This window comes from Pleurodeles waltl, chromosome 11 (assembly GCF_031143425.1).
Source record: "Pleurodeles waltl isolate 20211129_DDA chromosome 11, aPleWal1.hap1.20221129, whole genome shotgun sequence".
Classification (NCBI taxonomy): Eukaryota; Metazoa; Chordata; class Amphibia; order Caudata; family Salamandridae; genus Pleurodeles; species Pleurodeles waltl.
The window spans coordinates 492,083,035-492,107,037 of record NC_090450.1 but is presented as its reverse complement, the minus strand read 5'-3'; the positions used below and the strand labels follow the sequence as shown (position 1 = coordinate 492,107,037).

At 43.1% G+C, this 24,003-nt stretch overlaps 1 protein-coding gene across 5 annotated transcripts in view; it reads left to right on the top strand.

Moving 5' to 3' along the window:
* Positions 1-24,003, top strand: part of PLEKHA2 (pleckstrin homology domain containing A2) — a 766,829-nt gene that overhangs the window by 131,170 nt on the left and 611,656 nt on the right. For 2 of the 5 annotated variants that reach the window (XM_069213873.1, XM_069213875.1), the window contains exon 3: positions 13,977-14,150. The exons of 2 other annotated variants lie outside the window; for them this stretch is intronic. The gene's annotated coding sequence lies outside the window, so the exon portion shown is untranslated. Of the gene's footprint in view, positions 1-13,976; positions 14,151-14,527; positions 14,610-24,003 lie in introns of all 5 variants that reach the window. One more of the 5 variants, XM_069213874.1, reaches the window with a different exon arrangement.

The window sequence follows — 24,003 nt, the reverse complement described above, 5'->3', positions numbered from 1 at the left end:
CTAAGACCTTAATTTGACTTGCCTGTTTTTAAAAGAGACAATACAATACAGGGAGTTTTGACTTTCCATAGAAATTTGGAAAGTAAAGAGTCTATTATTTTAAAATAATAGAGAGGAATATGGACAGGAAATATCGCAATCATATATAATACCATGGGGGAAACCTTCATTTAAATAGAGTCAAGTCTACCCCACCAGGAGAGAAAAAGCAGGTGCCAACGAGTGATATTATCATTTAATGTTATCAAGATGCTTTCAAAATTTAATTTTATAGTGTCACTAATAGTTTGTGAAAACCATACTCCTAAATATTTTATTTTAAAGGGCTGCCAAGTAAATCTAGAGGAAATAAAAAGCTGCTTATGACACAGAGCATTTAAAGGTAATATCTCACATTTATCAGAATTCAGCTTATAACCAGAAAGATGAGAGAAAGTATTCACCTGATGGAAAAAGGAAGGCAGAGAGGTAGTGGGATTAGAACAGTATAAAATAATATTGTCAGAATAGACCGACATTTTAATTTGTTGAGATCTTAATGAAAACCTGAGATATGAGTATCTTGTTGAATTTTAGTGAGAAAAGGTTCAATTGCTATGATAAACAATAAAGGAGATAATGGGCAGCCTAGACGCACACCTCTACAAAATGGAAAATAATCTTAGAGCAAACCATTAACAAAAATGATAGCTTTAGGGCCTGAATATAATAAGGATATCAGATCAATTAGTTTGGGTGGAAGCCCAATCCACTTTAACGCTTGAAACATGAAGCTCCATTCCATCCTATCAAATGCTTTCTAAGCATTTAAGGCAATAGCTGAAATAGGGTGATTTAACGTAGAAGCCTTTGCAAGGATATTAAAAAGAACCCGGGCATTATCAGAGGCTAATCGGCCTTTAACAAAACCCGACTGTTGAGGTCCTATAAGATCAGGTAAGATTGGATCAATTCTTAGAGCCAAGATTTTTGCAAATATTTTATAATCTGTATTGACTAGAGAAATGGGACGATAATGTTTACAAAGTGTGGGATCCTTACTATCTTTTGGGATTAAACAAACCATGGCCTCCAAGTGAGTCCAAATCAATATGTTGTGAAAAGGGAGAGGCAATGTATTGAAAGTATATTGATAAATCTGAATGAAGGGGGGTCTGGAGAGGAAGAGGGGGTGGGAGGGAATCTGGGGTGGGGGAAGGGATTCCCTGTCACTGATAGTTCCTACCGCCATGGTTTTCGTGACGGTAAGGAAGCCACAAAAACCATGGCGGTAGGTGGGGTCATGATCCCACAGGGGGTACAGTGACGTCCGCCGAGCTGGAGATTGCCGTGGCGGTCGATGTGGTACAATTGCGGTTTCGCTTCAGCCAAACCGCCAATGTCATAATATGGTGGAAAGTACCGCCAGCCTGTTGGCAGTACTTTCTACCATATTACCGCCGACCGCCGGGGTCATAATGAGGGCCTGTATCTTTATCCTTATAAATAACATTTACAGTTGTATTTTATAGAGATTCTATTTTAGTCCTTTCTCTCCTGATTTTTAGATAATTAGCAAGTAACTTTCCCATTTTGTTTTGGCCCCCATAATATGTTGCACTACTTTTTAAGAGATATGAGGAAGCTGCGTTAGTAGTAAATCTATTAAATATAAATTTGGCTTCAATAAGAGAACCTACTAATGCTTCACTATTAGAATGATAACAATCATATTCAAGTTTTTAAAAATGTTTTAAGTAATTGTGTAGTTTGGAATTCTATATGTTTTTTCTTGAAGGAAACAAATTTGATTATAAAACCTCTGGCTGCTGTTTTAAAAGAGTCCCAAATGGAAACAAAAGAGGTGTCACGTATAGTATTTAAAGTAAAGAATTCATTGGTAAAGGTTTCAAATTCAGAAGTGAATTTAGTGTCTGAAAGGAGTGTGTTGTTGAAACGCCATCTTCCTGCATGAGGTGTAAAAGGAATAGGGTCAATATCTGTATAAAGTGGAGCATGATCTGAAATCAAAATGGAGCCTATGTCTGGTTGGAGAACATTTTGGCTAAGAGTTTTACTGAAGAATAGTTAATCTATCTGAGATTGTGAGTGATGTGGGTGTGAATAAAAGTTATATTCAGAGATGTCTGGATGACATAATCTTCAAATGTCAACTAATGAGTTATAGTGTATGCAAGATTTAAATTGAGAGTGCGCTTGGAATGAACAAACTTAACTGTTGAGTACAGGATCCAGAATTTGATTACAATCTCCACCAAATATAACATATTCCTCATCACATAAATGTATTTTATCTGATATATTGGACCAAAATATATTGTCTACCGAAACCGGACCATAAACATTAAAAACAGTCAGAGGTATATTATATATCAGGAGTTTAACAATAATCCAGTGACCCTCAGAATCAGTTTACTGAGATGCAACTTTTTATGGCAAAGAATTACTACTCCATTTTTCTTCCCCAGAGCATAAGAAGCAAATACATTACCTACCTATCACTTTTTTAATTTATAAAATTCTGTCTCAGAAAGATGCGACTCCTGAAGAAGTGCAACATTTGTTTAAATTTTGGCTAAATGAGATAACACCCTTTGTCGCTTGATAGGACTACCTAGACCTTTGATATTCCATGTAGCAATCCGGAATGTAACAGAAAAACATTAGTAAGTGCATATTCTATGTTTACAGTATCATAAACATTTGCGACAAAAAATAGAAAATGCAAAAAAATAAAAACGTTGATCAATAAAAGGGAAAAAAGAGGAAAGGACAGAGGGAAAGAAAATAAGAAAAGGTAAGAGATAGGTTAGAAACAAAGTAAAAAGATAAAAAAACTGCATAGATCAAAGAGATAGAACAAGTCAAACAAATGATGACTGAAAGACATACCTACAAAAATACAGAACAGAAGGCGAGGGAGGCAACACCAGAAGATGATGACAACAGCCATCAAGGTCCACAGAAACGAATGAAGGGCCTCAACTTTGGATTAAGATGTCACATGAAAGGTGAAAAACAGGAAACGAGACGTGGACATTTACCTATGATAAGAGTATATTGAATGATGATTATAGCAATGGGAGAAAAACAATAGAAACAATTAATAATCTTAAGAATAATCTTAAGAATAAGTCAAGTTAAGCGACTTTTGAAGTTTCCATCTCCTCAGCTCTATGTTGTTGTAAGAATTGTTTAAGTGCATCCGGATCTTTGAAAGTGGTTGTTTTCTCTTTGTATGTCACCTTGAATAAACATAGATGAATAAGTCCAAATCTGGCATTCATGGCTCTCATTTGAGGACGCATGTCCAAACATTTCTTGTGGCAATCAGCTGTAGCTTTGCCAACATCTCGAGAGAAATACAGTCTGTGACCATGCCAAATTATTTGTGTTTTAGCCTTTACAACAGACAATACCTGAAGTAAATCCATGTATTGCAAAAAGAAAATAATGACTCATGGTTTATTAGAGATTTTTGGACCCAACGTGTGAGCCCTCTGAATATTAAAGGAATTGTTTGATGACAAATCCTGTAGCTTTGGAAGAAAGTTTTGAAAATAGGTAGTTGGATTTGAGCCCTCTGCTTCTGCAGGAAAACCATATAAGCATAGATTGTTCCTTCTATTTCTATTTTCAAGATCCTCAGTATCCTTCTTAAGTAGTGAAATTTCAGCTTCCAGGTTTGAAATACGCATAGCAGCATGTTGAATATTTTCTGTTTTCTGCTCCACCAGCAAAACTTGCGAATCCAAGGAAGACCATTTATCATCTATGTTCTGCAGTGTTTTGGTGGTCTCCGCCATAAAACGTTTCAACGCACAAATTTCTTCTAAAATCATATCCATGGACGTTGATGAAGACTTCCTTGATGAAGGAGGATCTTTTTTAGGTAGTTTGTTGAACCTGTTGGTAATTTGTTTGAAGAGGTAGTTTTCAGAATCGTTCCTAAGTGGAGCTCAGATTTCAACAAGGCTGTGTCGTCCATGTTGTCGCCGTTTGAGTCCGAGTCTCACTGAGGAGTAACTTGAGTGTTAGAAAACTTAATACTCCTTATTTGCCCATAAGCTTCAACTTGGAGTGAAAGGATATGTAAAAACGAGAGCAAATGCACTTGGAATCAACGTTGTGTCTTAAAAAAATGTTTTCTGACCAAGTCCAGTAAAAATAGTGAATGGAAAATCAGCCTCCGTCACTGAATAAATAAGAAAGGACACATCCAAGATGAAGGGGAAAACAAAGAAAATAATAATTTTCTTATTCCGCAAGCAAAATATAGACAAAAACAGATGACTAAGTGCATTTGCCGCAGTTGAAAAGCAAAAAGTAAATCAAATTGGAGCAGTTCTGAGGAGAAAACACGTTCATCAGCATTTAAAATGGTAGACGTGTCTCCATTAGTGAGGAAAATCCCCCAGGGCTGGCCACACAAACAAATGTAAATGAATAAAAGTCGCTCCTGCGACTCACCGATACATCTGAAGGAGTTGCACGTTTGTCTCCTCCATGAAAGAAATGTCTAGTGGCATCTGTGGAATGCAAGGCCTCCTCTGTCTCCAGAGCCTCTACGTTACACCGCCAGTTGAAACACATCAATAACGATTACACCCAATGCATCTTTCCTTGGCCAGTAGATGAAATAATAGTATTAATTCACATTCCTTCTATTTTGGTAATATTTATTTTATTGTAAGCAGTCTAACAATGAAAGAGGCAGCTTTTTTTCTGGTAGAATTTGCCATTATTCATGAACATGAGCCCTGAATTGCAGTTCTTTCATCCCTGAGGAGGTGTCACTTTATCCTGGAAATTCAAGAATGAGACATACGCATATCAGAATTAAGTCATACACATTCATAGTAAAATCTCTGTGAATTGAGCCTCTTACATTTATAATGGAGTACATTACCTGCGGTTACAAAAACCGAATAGCAGAATTCTTCTTTGTACAGATTAGCAATTCAGTTGTATTCTGTATAGTAAGAAGAGAGATAACAAATAACGAAACAAGAAGTCATTTCATAAACTGTGTTAGAAATGGAGTCCTTGTAAGGCAGTCAGGTTGTCCCCTGAATAAGCAAGGACCCTCACTCTAGTCAGAGTAAAGGAGAATCACACTCAGTTAACCCCCACTCGCCCCCTTGGTAGCTTGGCATGAGCAGGCAGGCTTAACTCAGAGACAATGTGTTAAGTATTTGTACCAATACACACAGTAAAACAGTAAACCACTATAGAATGACACAACACAGGTTTAGAAAAATAGTAAATATTTTATCCAATTAAACGAGACCAAATACAAAAAAATCCACAATACACCATTAAAAATAAGATCTTATCATTCAAAAACACCAAAATAATGCCTAGTGGCACAAATGCTGCAATTTGATGTTAAGCAGCGTCTTTTCCTACAATGTAACACCACTGGCGCTGTCTACGGAGTCATACGGACCCTCAGGTACAGTACAGCGAGGCATTGTTGGATCAGATGCGGTGTCGGCTCTGGTGCTACGAGGCAAAGGAGCAGAGGTGTCCCGCAGTGGCATTGAGTTCTTACTGCAGAGCAGTGGAGGTGAGGTGGCATTGGTTGCGGGGTGTCAGTTCTTTTGTTCTGGCAGACACAAAGTCTGGCGAAGTCACAATGCTGCGGGGCGACCTCACAGGTTTGCAATGACGTCACAGGGCCACAGGCGTTGCAATGGCGTCGGATGTCATGGACATCGAACTTATGACACTCCAGTCTCAGCGAGGTCGTGCGAGATCAGTGGCTGCGGCAACCCTAGGCCTGCGGAGTCGTTGGGGTTGTCGCGCTTCTGCGAAGTCCACAGCTTTGAGGCAGGTGGCGTTGCGGTTTCCATGCAGCGGCATCCTTAGCGAAGTCGAACAGCATTGTCCGGTGTTGTTAGACAAGTTCTCCTCCAGAAATTCACTTCCAGGGGCCCAGGAACTGGAATGGCACCCCCTGGCAAGCTAGAATCCACAGCATGCAGACTCAGAACTGGATGGTGAAGCCTTTGCTGCCCCTCAGGCTTCAAAACAGGAGGCAAGATCTACTGCAAGGCATTTGAGATTCTTCTTCAAGCAGGAATGCACAACAAAGTGCAGTCTTTGTTCCCTTTTATAGGCAGAAGCAGCAACTGCAGGATAGCCCAACAAAGCACAGTCACAGGCCAGCACTTCTCCTCAGCTCTCCAGCTCTTCTCCTTGACAGAGGTCCCTCTTGGTCCCAGAAGTGATTTAAAGTCTGGGGTTTTGGGCCCACTACTTATACCCTTTCTACCTTTGAAGTAGGCAGACTTCAAAGGAAAGTCTCTGTTGTTCACAAGATCCTGCCTTGCCCAGACCAGGCCCCAGACACACACCAGGGGGTTGGAGACTGTATTGTGTGAGGGCAGGCACAACCCTTTCAAGTGTGAGTGTGAGTGACCACTCCTCCCTCCACTCCAGCACATAGGCTGTTCAGGATATGCAGGCTACACACCAGCACCCTTTGTGTCACCGTCTAGAGGAGATGCACAAACAGCCCAACTGTCAAACTGACCCAGACAGGGAATCCACAAAACGGCAGAGTCACAGAATTGTTTAAGCAAGAAAATGCCTACTTTCTAAAAGTGGCATTTTCAAACTAACAATCTAAAAAACAACTTAACTAAAAGATCTATTTTTAAATTGTGAGTCCAGAGACACAAACTCCAGTTTCCCATCTTCTCACAAAGGGAATCTGAACTTTAAAAAATAGGTAAAGGCAGCTCCCATGTTAACCTATGAGAGAAATAGGCCTTGTAACAGTAAAAAAACATGTTTTGCAGTATTTTACTGTTAGGACATGTAAAGCACATCAGTATATGTCCCACCTTTAACATACACTGCACCCTGCCCATGGGGATACCTAGATCCTACCTTAGGGGTGCCTTGCATGTATAAAAAGGGAAGGTTTAGACCTGGCAAGTGAGTACACTTGACAAGTCTAATTGGCAGGTTAAAACTGCGCACACAGACACTGCAGTGGCAGGTCTGGGCCATGTTTACAGGCCTACTGATGTGGATGGCACAACCAGTGCTTCAGGCCCACTAGTAGCATTTGATTTACAGTCCATGGGCACCTCTAGTGCACTTTACTGGGGACTTACTAGTAAATCAAATATGCCAATCATGGAAAGCCAATATATACAATTTCACATAAGGAGCACTTGCACTGGTCAGCAGTGGTAAAGTGCCCAGTGTAACAAAAACAGCAAAAAAGGAGTCCAACACTCAGAAACAACCTGGGAAGTAGAGGCAAAAGTTAGGAGAGACCATGCCAAGGATGCCAGACCTAACAAACTAGGATGACACAAACATATCAACGGTAAACACTGTTAGTATATTTATTTAGTTTTACATAGTGTAAAAAATATCTGTATGTTTCAGAGATCTTTACCATGTGGGAAAGCTGTCAAAGAGCATGTAATGACACCAGGAAGAAAACACAAATTAAATAGTTTACATTAGCATGTTAGTAATTTCTCATTGCTAGGATATGTAAAATATCAATATTTGTCTATAGAGTTAGAAATTAGAAAATATAAAACAGCTAATGGTACATTATTAAGTTCTATTCAATATACACAATAGTAGTTTGGAAGAGAGGTAATAAGTAACCCAAATTGTCTAAGAATCAGTAGGAGTACAATTCAAGTAGACATGTTATTAACCATGACTTCATTAAAGCATAATGTATTTGTGTAGAAGTTGTACAGTGCCTGTGCAAATTTAGTTTGTAAATATTTTTTGAGTCAACAAAAGAACAGTAAAATAAAATTGTGTTCAGAGAAGGAGAAAGAGAGTTATATATGTTTCAAGTGAAACAAGAGAGATTGGGTCAAGGTGTGGTGTTTATCAAAGTTAGTCATTCTAAAAGGAGAGGTTCAGCAACAGTGACCGCCTGAGAATTTTTGCAAGACAAATGAGTAGGATTATGTATGCAGTGCTGGCCCTTTATGGATAGATGTTTCGTCCTTAAATAGATCTTGTGCTGTTTGAATAATGTTTCCATTTTTAGAAATAAAAGTGCTGCTGTATGGGAAGCAGTCCTTAATGGTGTTAACTCACATTTAGAATGCCAGTAAGATGTAAGAGTTGCCATAGTTTAACGTTGGTTCAACCTAGGATTGTACTCTAGTCTTGAGAACCCATTTTGGGTTGCTCAGTAGTAGTAAGTAAATCTTTATTTCAGCTAAAAGCCATAAAAGCATCCAAATAAAAAAAGTATAAATACATGCCGACATTAACCGTAAAAAGGCTCGGATGGAAATAAAGTGCCATACAGTTAATGTCTTAGCCAAATCCTAAAACAATAAAAGTAATATAAACATATATACATTAAAACTAAAACCCATTAAGAACACTCAATAATGTTACACAATTAAAAGCCTATCTACCAAGATCCTGTTAATTAATCAACAATCGACCAGGTGTCTTTGCAAATTAACAAGTCAATCAAGTGCGAATTCTTTAGATCTTACAGCCCATGCACATTGGAGATACCTCACAACTGCAAAGACTACCTTATCACTTGTCAATATGCGAAGAGATGCCCTGTAATTTCTTATCCCGAGCAATCTACATAGGGGTTTGATCCACTTCCTTCTAGGAATCAAGTATCTGGGGCAAAAGAAAACCAAATGTGACAGGGTCTCAGGTTGCGTTGGGCAGAAGCAGCAAAAACCCGAGGTGCAATCAGCCTTGTTCCAACTTGAGGTAAATGATTTTAACGGCAAGGTCCCTAGTCTGAATTTGATAAAAAGACTTTTAATGTAAGGTGGTTTTATGTTATCCATATAAATTTCAAACTTTGGGGAGCATTTATGATCTAAAAACTGTGCTGTCCTACTACCTTGCCCCTGACAGGACCATATCTGCATCAAAACCATCTCCCCATAACATCGCTTTATGCGTGGTGTCACTTCCTTGTTTAAATCGCTAGGAACTTTCCACACCTCCTCCATTTTAATATGGTAACACATATCTCTAACATATTTAAACCAACGAATTGATAATGCGCCATCAAGAGCTAGTAGCTCTGCTACAGCTGCTTGGTAGGGAGCCAAATGATAAGAAGACCAAAGGCGCACCCAATACATAAGTGATCTCAAAGCAATTTCATTATGAATCTTGTTAAGCACTAAATCAAATCCAAGGGGGAGAAGAGGTGTACTCATCGGCAAGTGCAACAAGAAACATATAAATCGATTTTCGACCAATGTCTGGTTCCTGGAGTTACAATGGCCCCAGAGCTCAGCACCATAAGTTGAAGCCGCCACTGCCGCAGCCTTATATACAGTGATAGCCGGCGAAATTTGCCCTTCCATAGAGTTTTTGATTTTCCTTCCTATTACTACTGACCTCTGCCGGAGGACAGAGGCACTCTTTTCAATTTGTGCTGACCATTGTTGATTGTCTGAAATTCTGATCCCCAGGTAGTCAAATTGGCTGACTCGTTCTATAAATTGGCCACCAATAATCATTTTCCCCCTAAAGGACTTATGCAGGTTAAAAGCCATGAACTTAGTCTTGTCTGCATTAATTTCAAGGCCCCTCTTCTCGCAGAACCTAGCAAAAGCATCTAATTCATTTTGGAGGCCCAATGGAGTTCTTAACATCAGTAGGGTGTCGTCTGCAAACATAAGGATAGGAACTGGGGTTCCTGCTAGCTTGGGGGCATCATGGTTACATCGCATCAGCTGGTCTACTGCGCCATTGATGTAGAGGCTAAACAGAGAAGGGGCCAATACACACCCCTCTATGACCCCTTTTGCAATGGGAATAGCGGCTGTCAAGTAGACAGTAGTAGATTTTGTTAAAATTGCATCCCAGGGTCATGTTTATGTGTAGTTGGAGATTCAATCTTTTGTAAAGAATGAAGCCCAATGACTTAATACAGACAATGATTTCAAGTTTAGATTCTAGAATGTTACAAGAGTAGAGTCAAGCTTGAACTGGGAAGGTGACTACTGGTAGAGAGATTAAAAAACTTCAGTTCTTAGCAGGTTACATATCAAATGGTGCAGTGTCATTCAACCCATTAATATTTTTGTGTGTTTTTGATTGGTGAGAAATGCTGCCAGGTTAAAATTTTTTAGATGTTACTGAGTTTGATCAGTATATTTGTGAAATACCTGAGCATTGGACTATGTCTCCAAGATGTTAGAGGAAACATTAAACTCCTTTCATCACCTCTTTTATGGTTAAAAGCTAAGTTGGTGTACCCAGGTCTAAAACTTAAAGCCAGTAGGTAGCACACACGTTTATGCAGCAGGCTGGTATATGGATCCAAGGAACTATCTCCGTAGCTGTATGGATGACAAGTTCTAAAACTAACACAAAGCAGATATAATTTTAACACATGCATTGAAGTCTCTCTCATTTGTGGCTCCTTAACTATCAGATCTCTGTTTTTCCTTTTTATTGGTAATAGGCACATTAGAAGAGTCTCTCATTTTTAACCTCAGACAAACAAAGGCCCAAGCCCAAGCATATGGTTAACACAGAAGGGAGGTGTCAAAGGAGTTGTTGAGAGATGATTGATAAATGGAAACGTATTTATCTCAATCAGTGTTCAGGAGTGATTGAGTGACACTTCACACCCCACACATGGTGGCATGGTGCACCAACGAGATAGCTCAGTCGGTCTCACAACTGTTTCACAGTTTGGCATGCTTGCTTTGAGACTGAAATATTCATGTACCAGCAGGTTCTTCTCAGTCAGAGTGACATCAGTGGTAATTTAGATGACCTTGATTCCATCAACAGAGCAATATTTACGGTTTTCACTATGTCTGTGTAAATGTTTATACTAAAAGGTGTCAACAGATTGTCACTTTTATCAACAATCCAGACTGCCTTGAACATTTAGGGGGTGATTCTAAGCTTGGCGGGCGGCGGTAGCCGCTCGCCAAGCGGGAACCGCCAGAAGACCGTACCGCGGTCAAAAGACCGCGGCGGTCATTCTGGGTTTCGCACTGGGCTGGCGGGCGACCGCCGAAAGTCTGCCCGCCAGCCCAGCGGGAAACACCCTTCCCACGAGGACGCCGGCTCAGAATGGAGCCGGCGGAGTGGGAAGGTGCGACGGGTGCAGTTGCACCCGTCGCGAATTTCAGTGTCTGCAAAGCAGACACTGAAATTCTTCGTGGGGCCCTCTTACAGGGGCCCCTGCAGTGCCCATGCCATTGGCATGGGCACTGCAGGGGCCGACATGGGCCCCGCGGCACCCCCTACCGCCATCCTGTTCCTGGCGGGAGACCCACCAGGAACAGGATGGCGGTAGGGGGTGTCAGAATCCCCATGGCGGCGGAGCGCGCTCCGCCGCCATGGAGGATTCTCAAGGGCAGCGGGAAGTCGGCGGTACACCGCCGACTTTCCGTTTCTGGCCGCGGCTGAACCGCCGCGGTCAGAATGCCCAGCGGTGCACCGCCAGCCTGTTGGCGGTGCTACCGCCGACCTCCGCCATGGCGGTAATTACCGCCAGGGTCAGAATGACCCCTTAGTCCCACCCAAGTAAAGACTTCTTCTTTATTAATCTTCAGTGGCTGACAGCCCACCATGTTTGACAACCATGGTTGTACTGTACAAACAAAATGACAGGGCTCGCCAATTAATAATCGTCCCCAGAAGTTTATGGTGGTTGAAGGCCCTGTAACCTCTTTGATTATTTAAAAAGATCCTCACACACAGGTACCACCAGTGCCATGCTTCATTATCAGATCCTCATGTTCTACACCTAATGTGAGTGGATGGGCTCGACGCGGTTTGTAAGCAAAGCACTTACTTGTGCAGGACCTTCAGTAAAAATTGCATGCAGGTTTCTCTGGTTAAAGTAGGTAGTTTTTTATGAAGGATACCTTTGGCAAGGTTAAAATCAGATATAGAAAAATGTCATTAGGGTGTGTTATGACCCAAACATCACAGGTCAACATGTTTCAGTCCTATTAAATGCCATATAAGGTCCAGTCTTTCTTCAGGAACAGATTTTCTCTAGATTCCTGAACTGTGAGTGATAGTTTACCACTCTATAAACTACTATGAAAACATGACATTCTTGCACGCTAAAAAACATGCATCTGAATTCAAACCAAACACAGTGAATTTCCCAATATATAAACTGACAGTAATTATTTCTTGGTTCTATAAGACTTCAGGGGGCATTTGTCAAGAGTTCTTGCCTTTCTGAATAATTATCCATTCCACCAGAGCCAGGCAGGGCTTGGAGGGAATGCCTAGGTAATCAGAAGGGTGAGAACGCTTGATGAATGTTTGACTACAGGGTCCGCCTTCCCCTAAAGCATTATGGAGCCCTACTATTTACATGGGTTCATTCCTCCTTGGTCCAATCTCTGTACAGTGTTTTGGCCTGTTTCCTTTTGCCTGTCAGTTTAATGCTTTAGCTTCCTAGGCATTTTCCCTGTATGATGTAATTGTCCCAACAGTAAGCAACCAAGGCCAGTGCAGTGTATTTGGACACAACAGTCAAAATTAATTTTCCCAACCCCACCATTATTTGTATGTAATCTTCCAATACATACTACCCCTTCATATGCATGCCACTTCCCGCTGCTGCTGTGAATGTACTGCTCTCTTGTTACGCAATAATAACATTAATGGTAAAAAAATAAGATTATTAATAATAACCCCTGACAGATCCTACACTCCATCAGCACCCTAAACAGTCACAACTTCAACAACCCCTTAACCACACATACACAAGCACACATACACATCTAATTAGGCAGGCCACTAAGGCACTTTGACACACAGAATAGAATATCTGCAGAAAACTACCTCCACACGTTAGCTAGAAATATCTGCTTATTGGTCACCGAACTTATTAGTCACCCACTTGATCTTTCAACTAGGGCTATGGAATGTACTATGAAGTGTACTTTATTCCTCCTTAAATTTCGCACTTAGGCCCAAATTTACCAAGAGTTCACTCAAGGCTGGAGGCAGAGTTGCTGCACTGCTGCACTGCTGCACTTTGTGCTGCCTAGCGCCAGGGCAGACACCTCTGCACCTTAGTGCAAAGGTGACTACGTTGAGTTCAGGATAGTTTTTGTACTGGAACTTGTACATACCAGGGTACCCCTTCCTGCAGAAAAACGATGCTTTGATGTGCTATTTCCTCTTTGTGTGAGTGCTGCAGAGTACAGTACATATGCAAAGAGGAAGTAACAAGGAGATATAAAGATATTTTTCCTTGTTACATCAGCCATAGGCAGGCGCACACTTTTGATTCAAATCCATGTGTACAAGATTTGCAGATATGGATTTGTTTTAAAATCCATGAGTGTGTGGACTGGAACACCCATGCACCACCCATGGAATGACTTCCTAATTTAAAGGAAAGCAGCTCATTATGCTGTGTTGCGGTTCTGTGTTTTTTTCTCACAAAGCAATGCAATTAGTTATTTGCATTGCTTTGTAAATACCAACATTATTTTGCTCCAGGTAAACATAATTCAAACCGACTCATAACCTTTGCAAATCTGGGCCATAGTATTTAGGAAACTACCGAAAACTGAACTATTCAGATTTCAAATGAACTTTTCACACATCGGTGAGCGCGATTGAGAAATATTGGACAAGGCTTTCATCCACCGGACTGGATTCTAATCTCACCATTCTCTCTATCGATTTGTACATCGTTAGGTATTCTGGTGCTCTTAAATTATCAGAAGGTAACATAAATAAGCAAAAGCAAATTGATTGTTATAAATGTCTAAGGAAATATTTAGTACTGACAAAGGTACACTTATATTTAGGACTTAATGTAATCATTGTTTTCAAAATATGTATTTGATGTTTACATGACTGAATCGTTGTGTTGTCTGTGTTGTGTGAGTCATAAAGTTCTGAGTATTCAGAGGAAATGCAGTGCAAATGATAGGCTATACATGTGTTAAAAAAATAGATGTTACTTTACATTGAATGTTTTGCATTTTCAGGTAATGGAATGTTGGCATTCATGCCACCTACCCCTGTTTATGGAGCAGGACTAAAAAAAGCGTTGGCTGTCTGGTCAGTCGCAAAATAGGGGCGTTCAATCTACTCTCTTTTGCCATTGGTCTGTTCAAAGCTCACACAAACAATGCTCCCTCTTCCTACCGTCCAAAGTGCAGGTAACTAGATCAACCTTCTTCAGCCACTGAATATCTTCAGTTGTAAAAACTCAATTTTCTCTTACACATGTGGCCCCACTTTAAAAAAACATAGTCGACACCTGAGTAAAAATGGCAAAACACTTGTATTTACCAGTGTCTGTCAGTACTTGCGCAGAGCAGAGAGGTATCAATTATTACCATAACAATCAATGCATATATTGAAAGCTGCAATGTTGATTCATCATCTTAAGCCTCCTTTGGAATATTTATCTATTGTATAGAAAACAAGCACTAATGATTAGGGAATTAATAGTGTATATTCTGATTTCTACGTTGACACCACATCCCCTGAGTTTTAAGAGTTACATTTAAATCAGTTGCATCTTGCTCTACAGGGACATCTGGTAATGACCTGAGGTAATACAGCTTTGTGAAGCCTTGAAGGAGTTACATCTGACACTGGAAAGGGACACCTAGGTAAAGTACAGCAGAACATCCCGATTTTGGATGTGACTCAGGAGGAACATTTAGTAATTACAATTCACATGTATGTACACAGATATGTAACTATTATATGAATATATATATATATTCATGTTTAAAAAATAATGATCATATGCTTACTGTAAATGCATGTAAAATATCTTATAAAAAAAGAAAGATGAGATTATTGTTATGGAACAAATTTTGTGAGTTGGTCAAATGAGAACATTTGTCATCTGAGGGGATCAGAAGATGGACTTAGCAGTAACTGTGGTCTAGGGCCCACTGAGTAGGATGGAGGAGCCTCAGACACTTCAGCCCAATGTTGGAGGTGTTCTTCAAAATTCCCTTACTTTTGCATGTATTTTATGTGTACTGCTATTTGTAAGGCAAACATCTCATCAGAAGGCAGTGGACTGCTGCACACAGAACAACAAGAAACAATATTACAACAGGATTGGCGGACCTCAAAGATCACAATTTGATTTCACGGATCAGGTTAGGCCTGAAAAGTATGTTTTAAAGACGTTCCCAATTATAATGGGCTGTGTTGCTTTACTCAAGATTTATTAAGCCACTTAGGGCCACACAAGCTGTCCTTGCATGGCTTAATAAATCTCATTTTTGAGTTGCTTCTCTCTTGCACCAAGTAACTACGCCCCTTCATATTTTGTGAAGATATATAGAGCAGAGCTGTCATATTATTGGTGCTAACCTGTCATTGGATACAAGGAGAGTTTAAAAGAGAACAGAGCCAGAGTGAAGAAATGCAGAGGATAGATTTGTGGAAAATTGAATGTGGGAAGGTTTAGAGGAATGACACATTTGATTGTTGGGAAAAAAGAAGCCGATATGACCTCCATTTCAGGGGACATTAAGGGCCTCATTATGACTTTGGCCATCTTTTGGCAAGAGTCACACTGTGAAGACTGCCAAAATGCAGCCAAAATTTCAAAACCACCAGGAAACAGAAGGACGGAAAAGAGGCGGTTCCACCACCAGCCCCGCCAGCCCAACACACTTCCACCTACCACATTACAAGTCACAAATCACCACAGCGGTCTTCCATGGTGGAACACTATTGGCAGACCAAACCGCCACGTTCAATATCCACTCCTGTCAGAACATAAAAGCACAGTGGTCAGTTTGAATGCCCCACACCTGGCACACATACACACACCAGACACACCTACTCACTACAGTATATAACACACACCCTCACACCCCTCAATCCTTTGCAACTAATACCACATATAGAGATACCTAGAGCAGGCAAATACAGTAATAAAGCACCTATACACTGTAGGCACACATACACATCTCACTCAGCACACACACAACTGCACAACCAACACAATACACACATAACAAGCACACACAAACACCACAAGCATCCAACACTCACAACGCACCACCCATAACCCCTTCAATCACCCCGCACTGCACCCCTACACACACAACACCCCCCCAACACAACCACTACCATGTCCCCACAAAAGCACCCACGATTCACAGATGACGAGTTGAGGGTCATGGTGAATGAAATTGTCAGGGTAGAGCCACAACTGTTTGGAGAACAGGTCCAGCAAACCTCAACTGCCAGGAAAAAAATGGAGTTGTGTCAGAGAATAGTCAACAGGGTCAACTCAGTTGGCAGCCATCCACACACAAGAGAGGACATCAGGAAGAGGTGCAATGAGCTACGGGGTAAGGTATGTTCTATGGCATCACAACAGCAAATCGCCATTCACAAGACTGGCGGTGGGCCCCCACCCACCTCCTCCCCCACAGTTTACATCTTGGTAGGAGAAGGTCTTGGAGGTTCTGCATCCCAAGGGTCTGACTATAATACCTGGTGGTCTGGACTCTGGTAGGTACCCACAACTTCCTTGTCACAATGGTCATATCCTGCATGCCTCCACACCACCCAAATACTCCCCAATTCACTGTATGTCTCACTACACCTCCCACCTATACACCTAACTAACTAGCCCTTCTGTGTGAAAACCTGCAATGTGCACATAACCTCACATCCATTGCACGTATGGCTATGGTACTAGCTATACCAACTAGATGGTATGACTGAGGGCCAATACATGGCAATGACAGCAATGTAATGGCACACCACAATGGCAAACAAGGCGAAAAACAACTACAGCTCTGTGACTAATCCAAATGCACACTTATCCAGATCTCCAACCCTGAAATGGACTCACCATGGTATGGAATTTAATATGGCAGACTCCATACACATGCACAAAATGCACATACAGGACATTTAACCTGGCATACTCACATACACTCCTCCCACTGGGACACCATGCTACAATGTCCATCCGTTTCATATCACATCCAGCAAGCTTCATTAGTCACTAGGTAACAGTGCTGGACAGTCATGTGAACTATCAGTAGATACCTGAACACATCCACAGAGTTATAGTTAGCCAAACCTGATTGACACCAACCAACATGGAGTATGGTACACATGTCGCAGACCACTATCTACCACCAATGGTACGCTGTGCAGCATCTGTCATTGTCATTGCTGAAAATCATGTTAAGCCACTCTATGCATCTGATAAACGGATACCCAAACACACTTTCTATATGTAACTCTATCTCACTCAATCCACAGGTACCCCTGCCAGGGACACCACAGATAGGATACCAGAGACTGGCAGCCCTCTTCAGGATGAAGGCCACAGTGAAAACAACACGCCTGGATGTCTGGACACTGACGTCCTACCTGGGACACCTGCTCGGTCTACGACTCCCTGCCTCACCCTGCCCACATCAGTCCCCCCCAACCCTGTGGCATCAACATCACAGCCAACCCTTCGTCCACAAACCTGAGCTCCACGGACTGTTCAACATGCAGTGTACCCCACTATACAGGGACTTGAGGCGACCCATGACACCGCAGACAACGAAGGTCCTGCAGACACTGGGAATGGCCACACCATGCCATGGGCACAGGCACCTGGGGGCAGGGGGCATAGGAGGGAAGCTGTGGGCCACAGGAGGGGGCCACCAAGGGACTCCACTGACTGGGAAACAATCTCCCAAGTCCTGGGAGCATACCAACAATCCCAGGACAGGATGGGCCAAATTATCACCATGTTGGGGGAAAACCAAAGGCTGCAGAGGAAATACCGCCAGGAGGTCATGCAGCAATGGCAGTCCCACAGTGCCACCATGGCAGGGGTGCTGAGGGACATCAACACCACCCTGCGTGCTTCCTCCATCCACCAGCAGGCCCCTTCCACTAGCAACTTAAAATCTGTGTCTTCTACATCAGCAGAAGCTAGTGGAATGGTGGCCCTGCCAGGGGAACCACAGGCCTCAGGTACTTCTCCCTCTGTAGCTGAAGTAACCCCCAGCAAATGTGGACATCCATCCAGACATCCGGCTGGAGCAGATGCCAAGACCAAACCAACTGCCAGGAAGTGAACCTGTCCTGATTTCTCTCCCTTGTGTGCCACTGAGACACCCTGTTGACTTTACAGTGACATTACTCTATTTGCCAAAGGCACATGGACACTGGACCTCTGCAGCCAACTGCTGTAGCACCTACTCTGATTATTCCATCTACCATGCCCTCAGTCATGCCCTCAGTCATCACCTGTTGGACAATGTATGCACCATTGTTTTGCCTTACAATATCATGATTTGCACAATAAACACCATGGAACACAACTACTGTATATTTGTCTGTAATTAAAGATCAACTAATGTCACGTATGACAAAAGTGATCTGGTAATGGCTCCCTACATCCAATAGACAATGTAATGGACAGCAGAGGGAGGCTTCCTCAGCAGCAGACACTGTACAACAGATATGTCCCAGAAAAGGTGTCTGAGGGGTATAAATCCTGGCCCAGACAAGGGTGTAGTCAGTATTGTAACCTGCAAAAAATACCATAACAGGGAACCCCATCAGGAAGGAAGGCATGATGCTACACATAACACATATGCAGGTCATTGATGTCGTGCCCACTCTAGCATACCTCCTAAGATGATACCTATACATCGCCAGTCACAGAGTATTCACACTATTCACTTTACTTGCCAAATGGAATGTTCAACCAGCTTTTCCACTATCACTTACCAATGGCTCATGAAAATGAATGCTTCAAATCATTGGTATCAGAGGCACTGAATAAGATTACGTCAGTGGGTGGAATGACATGAGAACACGAGAAAGCAGCCAACATAACTCTATACTGGTCTGTCCATTTGAGATGTGAATGTAGGAAATTGCAGTGAAAATACTTGTTAGAGATGGAACACTTTTACTGTGCACCTCACATTCTGTCAGTCTGCTCCCACATGTCATAGATTGGGATAGGACCACATCAAACCCCCACTGATGAACCAAGTCAGGAGGACAGTTGCCAGAAATGATTGTGGACATATAAGACTTGAAAACCCCACCTAACATACCTGTATGTGACTGGAAGTACTGATTGATGAGCTCAGTCCTAGAGTTAGCTGCACCTTCCTCTTCTGCCTCCTCATCACTTGCCACATAGCATTTTTAGCCACTGGTCCAGCTGTCTCACCCTCATCAGCTAGCAGTGGTATCTGGGAAGGACCAGGGCCATATGAGTGTCATCAATGGCCCCTACCACCTGAGGAATGTGTCCCATATTATAAAAGTCTGCCTTCACATAAGCCAAGTCCACATGTTGGAGGAACCTGATGTAGCTATCCAGGTGCTTTAACAAAGCACACAGTACATCAATCCACACCATATGGAACATGGGCTGAGACATCCCTGCAGTTAAGGCAACTGTATTCTGAAAGGAGCCTGTGGAAAGAAAGTGTAGCACTGATATGACTTGTATTGTGGAAGGGATGCAATAGGGATTGCGTATGGCTGGCAACAGATCTGGCTCCAACTGTATACATAAATCCATGATGGTATGACAAGTCAGACGATAGGTCTGGATGAGATAACTGTCCTCCATGGTTCAAAGGTCAACTAGTGGACGGTACACTGGTGGTTGTCTCATTCTCCTCATGGCAGGATATCTAGGTTGAGAAGAGAGAATGTACATTGAGTAAAGCAGTTGACACATATAAGCAGAACATGTTAAAATAACACACACATGCATAGCACTGCTAACATATACTATAACAGCCATGCTGAAGCGCTCCGGACACCATTTTGCAGCACATTTCCGTACATGTAAGTTGTATAGGACAAATGCCACGTGTAATGTACCATACGTGGCAGACTGAGTTGTCCTGCACTGATCAAATGATACATAATGGTATATACCAATATAGTGTAATCTCAAATGTGCCTCAGAGTATCTGACCATGGCCATCATCATATATAATGCAACATCATGTCATTGATTCATGACTGTCATTATTGTTTGCATTACCATGATGGCATAACATAGGCTCACGCTGCCATTTGTGCAAATATGTTTATGGCGCACTTATTTTGGAACATCCATAGTTAATATATGCCCAAAATGGCACCTGCCTGTCCTACTGAAGTGAACAGTGGGAGGTGACCTAAGTCCACCAGGGGATGTCGTCATGGCGGTAGGCAGTCGCAACACTGTGCAAATTGTCATTGGTTAACATAGCTGCCTGTGACGGACTGGGGCCAGTGGTGATGACCGCTGGCGGTGACGGTCCTGTACGTGGCAGCCGTGACCCCCATTTTCTGTAGCCTTGCTCACTTGTCTCCCGACACTGTTGCTTGCAAGACCTCCACGGCCTGAGCTGCTGTGTTCTATCTCTGGGAGCCATCATGCCCCATTCTGCAGGATACAGGGCCTAGGCTTCACCCCAGAAGAGATGGTGAAGCTTGTGGAGGAGGTCCTACTCCGTGTATGGACAGCTGTATAGGGCACCAGAGGAGCAGGTGAGTTAAATGCCATAGTCATGTGTGATCTGGGTAGCGTGTGACGGTGAATCACACAGGTGAACCTGTGAGGGAGAATATGCATGCAGAGGGCATAAAGTGTAGGTGTGTGTTCTGAGAGTATGTGTGGGCCCTTGCTGAGAAAGATGTGTATTGTCCACTGTTGTTGGTATGGTGCCAGTGTACATGTCTTTCTCCTTCTGTCTGTGTCATCCATGCAGGTGAATGCCCATCAGAAGATAGGGATCTGTCGTGCCATCGCTAAGCAAGTGCGGACCCTCGGGTCCACAGCCAGTGGAGCACCCATTGTCGCAAGAGGTGGGAGGACCTGAGACGCTGGGACCAGAAGACGGTGGAGGCCCAGCTGGGGATGTCCTCCCAACGAGGGAGGGGTGCCTGTCGGACCTTGACCCCCCCCAATGGCCCGCATTTTGGCTGTGGCCTACCCTGAGGTGGATCGGCGTTTGAGGGCAGCACAACAACCACAAGCAGTTAGTACTGACTGTATCCTGGGACTTGCCACTGGTTGTATGGTGTTAGGTGACTCACTGTAGCTTGTATGTCAATGTAGTTTGTGTAACATGTATGTAGACTAGTGGACATGGTTAGTATCCACCCGGCCTGAGTATTACTTATAGATGTGTCATCTTGGTTTGGTGTCAGTGGATGTATATCTCTTGTAACAAGACATCTCCATGTCTGCATGTCGAGATGATCAAATGAAATTGGCACATGTGGGACTCCATCCTGCCTTTTCTATGGATGTGAGTTTGTGTGTCACCCTACCCATTGCGTATGACCTCGTCCATCCATCAGCATTTGAGCATTAGTGGCTCTAATGTGTAGGTCCACTCCCATCTGTATTGCACAGCTGGACTTGCAACTGGTTGACTCTCGTTTTTGCAGAGGGACTATAGACATCAAGTAATGGTGCTGGTATTGATTCCATGTGAGGCTGCCATTCTAGTTCCTTCACTGATATGGCATGTATAGTACTTAACTCATGGCAGTTGTATCCCCATACTATGTTCATCCTTCATTTATGGGGTATGTGAAGGTTGCAACAGTAGGATAAATTGATTTGTGTGTATGAATTGTTTTGATTGCAATCATCATGCATTTCAATGTGCTAGACTAGTAGGGATTTGACCTTGTACCCAATAAGATACCTTTGACAATATGTAATGTGAATGCCATGTATGCCAAAGCCGTAGCAATTACAGTGCAACATTGTGCAGCCTACATCATGTCTCAATGGGGCCACATCTGATGGAGTGGGACAGTGACTGATACCCGTGGCCTGGCAAAAGTGGGTGATTTGGACAGGATTCAGTATTGTATGACTCATGAGATGTTGATGTAAAATATCAGTGGTTCCTTATTTCCTGAAGCAGCCCTATGTAGTTGTAGGATCTGTTGTCAGTACTATAGCAGTTGTATTGGTCCTTGTGTGCATAATGCTTACACGTCTTTTCCGACTGACATGTGAGTTGTTTGGAATAGGTACATGTCAGGAATGGCGTGAGTGATGGTAGTGTTATCATGTTGTGAAGTCCAACTATAAAAACTGCATGCCTGTGGAATTGTATGTGGGCCATGATGTCATGTGTGTTCCTGAAGTTCATCATTTGTGACACAGCACTCGGTGATTGAGTATGGATGTGTAATGTGTGCCATCTGGTCCATTGTAGATGCACTTAGTTGTAAGAATAGTAGTGGTATAAATGTGTTTGGTGTCTGCAGATCTTCATCTGTGATTGGGTAAAAGTTATCACACGCCTTTGCCCCTGACTTGTATTCTACACATCAGATGTTACCAAAATTTAGTGGTTACACAAGTTATCAGTTCTGTACAGAATGTTAGGTCAGCCATGTTATGTGACAGGCAGGTGCTGTGTGGTGTGTGAGTGGAGTTGTCTTCACTGTCATGGAACTTTGAAAAGTACATGGGCTGATCAGCTGTGGTAACTGTACAGGCCTGATGTGGTTTGTTCAGTGACCTGCACTTCCAATAGGTGATAGGTGTATGAAAGGTATGAAGAGTATTCTGGTTGACATTTCTACTTCATCCAGGGCATGATGTGCATGCAAACATGGATTTGGTGGTGATCACATGGATGTCTCCAGTCATGCTGACTTACTTGGATTTAGATGTGGGTGAGGATTGCCATACAGGGGTGGGTATTAGTGACTTTTTGTGACATGATGTAGGATGTGTATTGGCACCTGAGATAGCCTAGCCAGGAGATGTATTCCTACAGATGTGAATGTCTAAATGTGTGTGTATGTGAGGTATTTGTTAACCCTCTCTCTCTCCCTCTCACTCCATCTCCCTCCCTCTCTCTCTCTATTTGTGTGCATCAGCATCTGCAGGTGAAGGAGACGGGGCACAGGCGAGTGGGCGAGTGGGTATGCTGCAGGCCATGAGACCCGGAGTGCTGATACCAGTGACAGCGAGGGGCCCAGTGGCACGGAGGGTGAGTGGAGTGCCAGGGGGAAGATCGGATCTTCACCATCATCTTCATATTTATCCTCCAGTGGACACTTCCTGGCGTCTGGGACCACTCCAGCACCATCTTTGTCCACCACCCCCATACTACCACCGCCCTCCCTATAGCTCCCCACCCAGTTGTCTGTGCCCGCTCACCCAAGAGGGTGGGCGTCTTCTTTGCTGCAGGTACCTCTGTCCCTGTAAGCCCTGCTACCCCCAGTAAGGAGGCTATTGACCTCCTGCCGTCCATCTCTGTGGGTCAGTTGACCATCGTGAATGCTATCCAGGGACTGACAGCTCAAGTCCAGCAGAGCAATGCATTCCTGGAGGGAATTCACGGTGCACTGGCTAGCCTACAGAGATCCTTCCAGACTCTGGCCTCCACACTGATGGTAGCCAGTCACCCTTTGTCTTCCGTCCCCCCTCCACCTACCTCACCTCAATCTCAAACCCCTCTTCCCAAACCCAGCCAAAGCACACAGACAGACAAGCATGCACACACCTCAACATCCAAGGCTACATTCGAGAAACACAAGCACCACAAGACCCACCACCGGCATGCACACAAACAAAACCCACCTGCAGACACACCAACATCGACTACCTGCACAGACTCCCCCACCACCCCCACCTTCACAGACACTACACCAGACACAACTGCAGACACCACACCAACATTCACCAATCCAGCCACAACTCCTATCCTACCCACAGTCAGCACAATAGCAGACCTGCAGACATCCACCCCAGTCACCACATTTGCAGCCACCACAACCACCGACACATCCACATGCAGCACACTGTCCTTTTCTGCAGACACAACCCCAACAGACAGTCTCCCTTCCAGCATGGCATCCCCCAGCACCTCCTCCCCCTCCTCCCAAGACATATAAACACACACACTCACGCACCCAAAAGACACCCAGCACACACAAGCATTTTTCGCACGCACTTGCACCCAAGGCATCTACCAAGACACATCCAACAACCACTCCCTCTCCCCCTACTTCCAA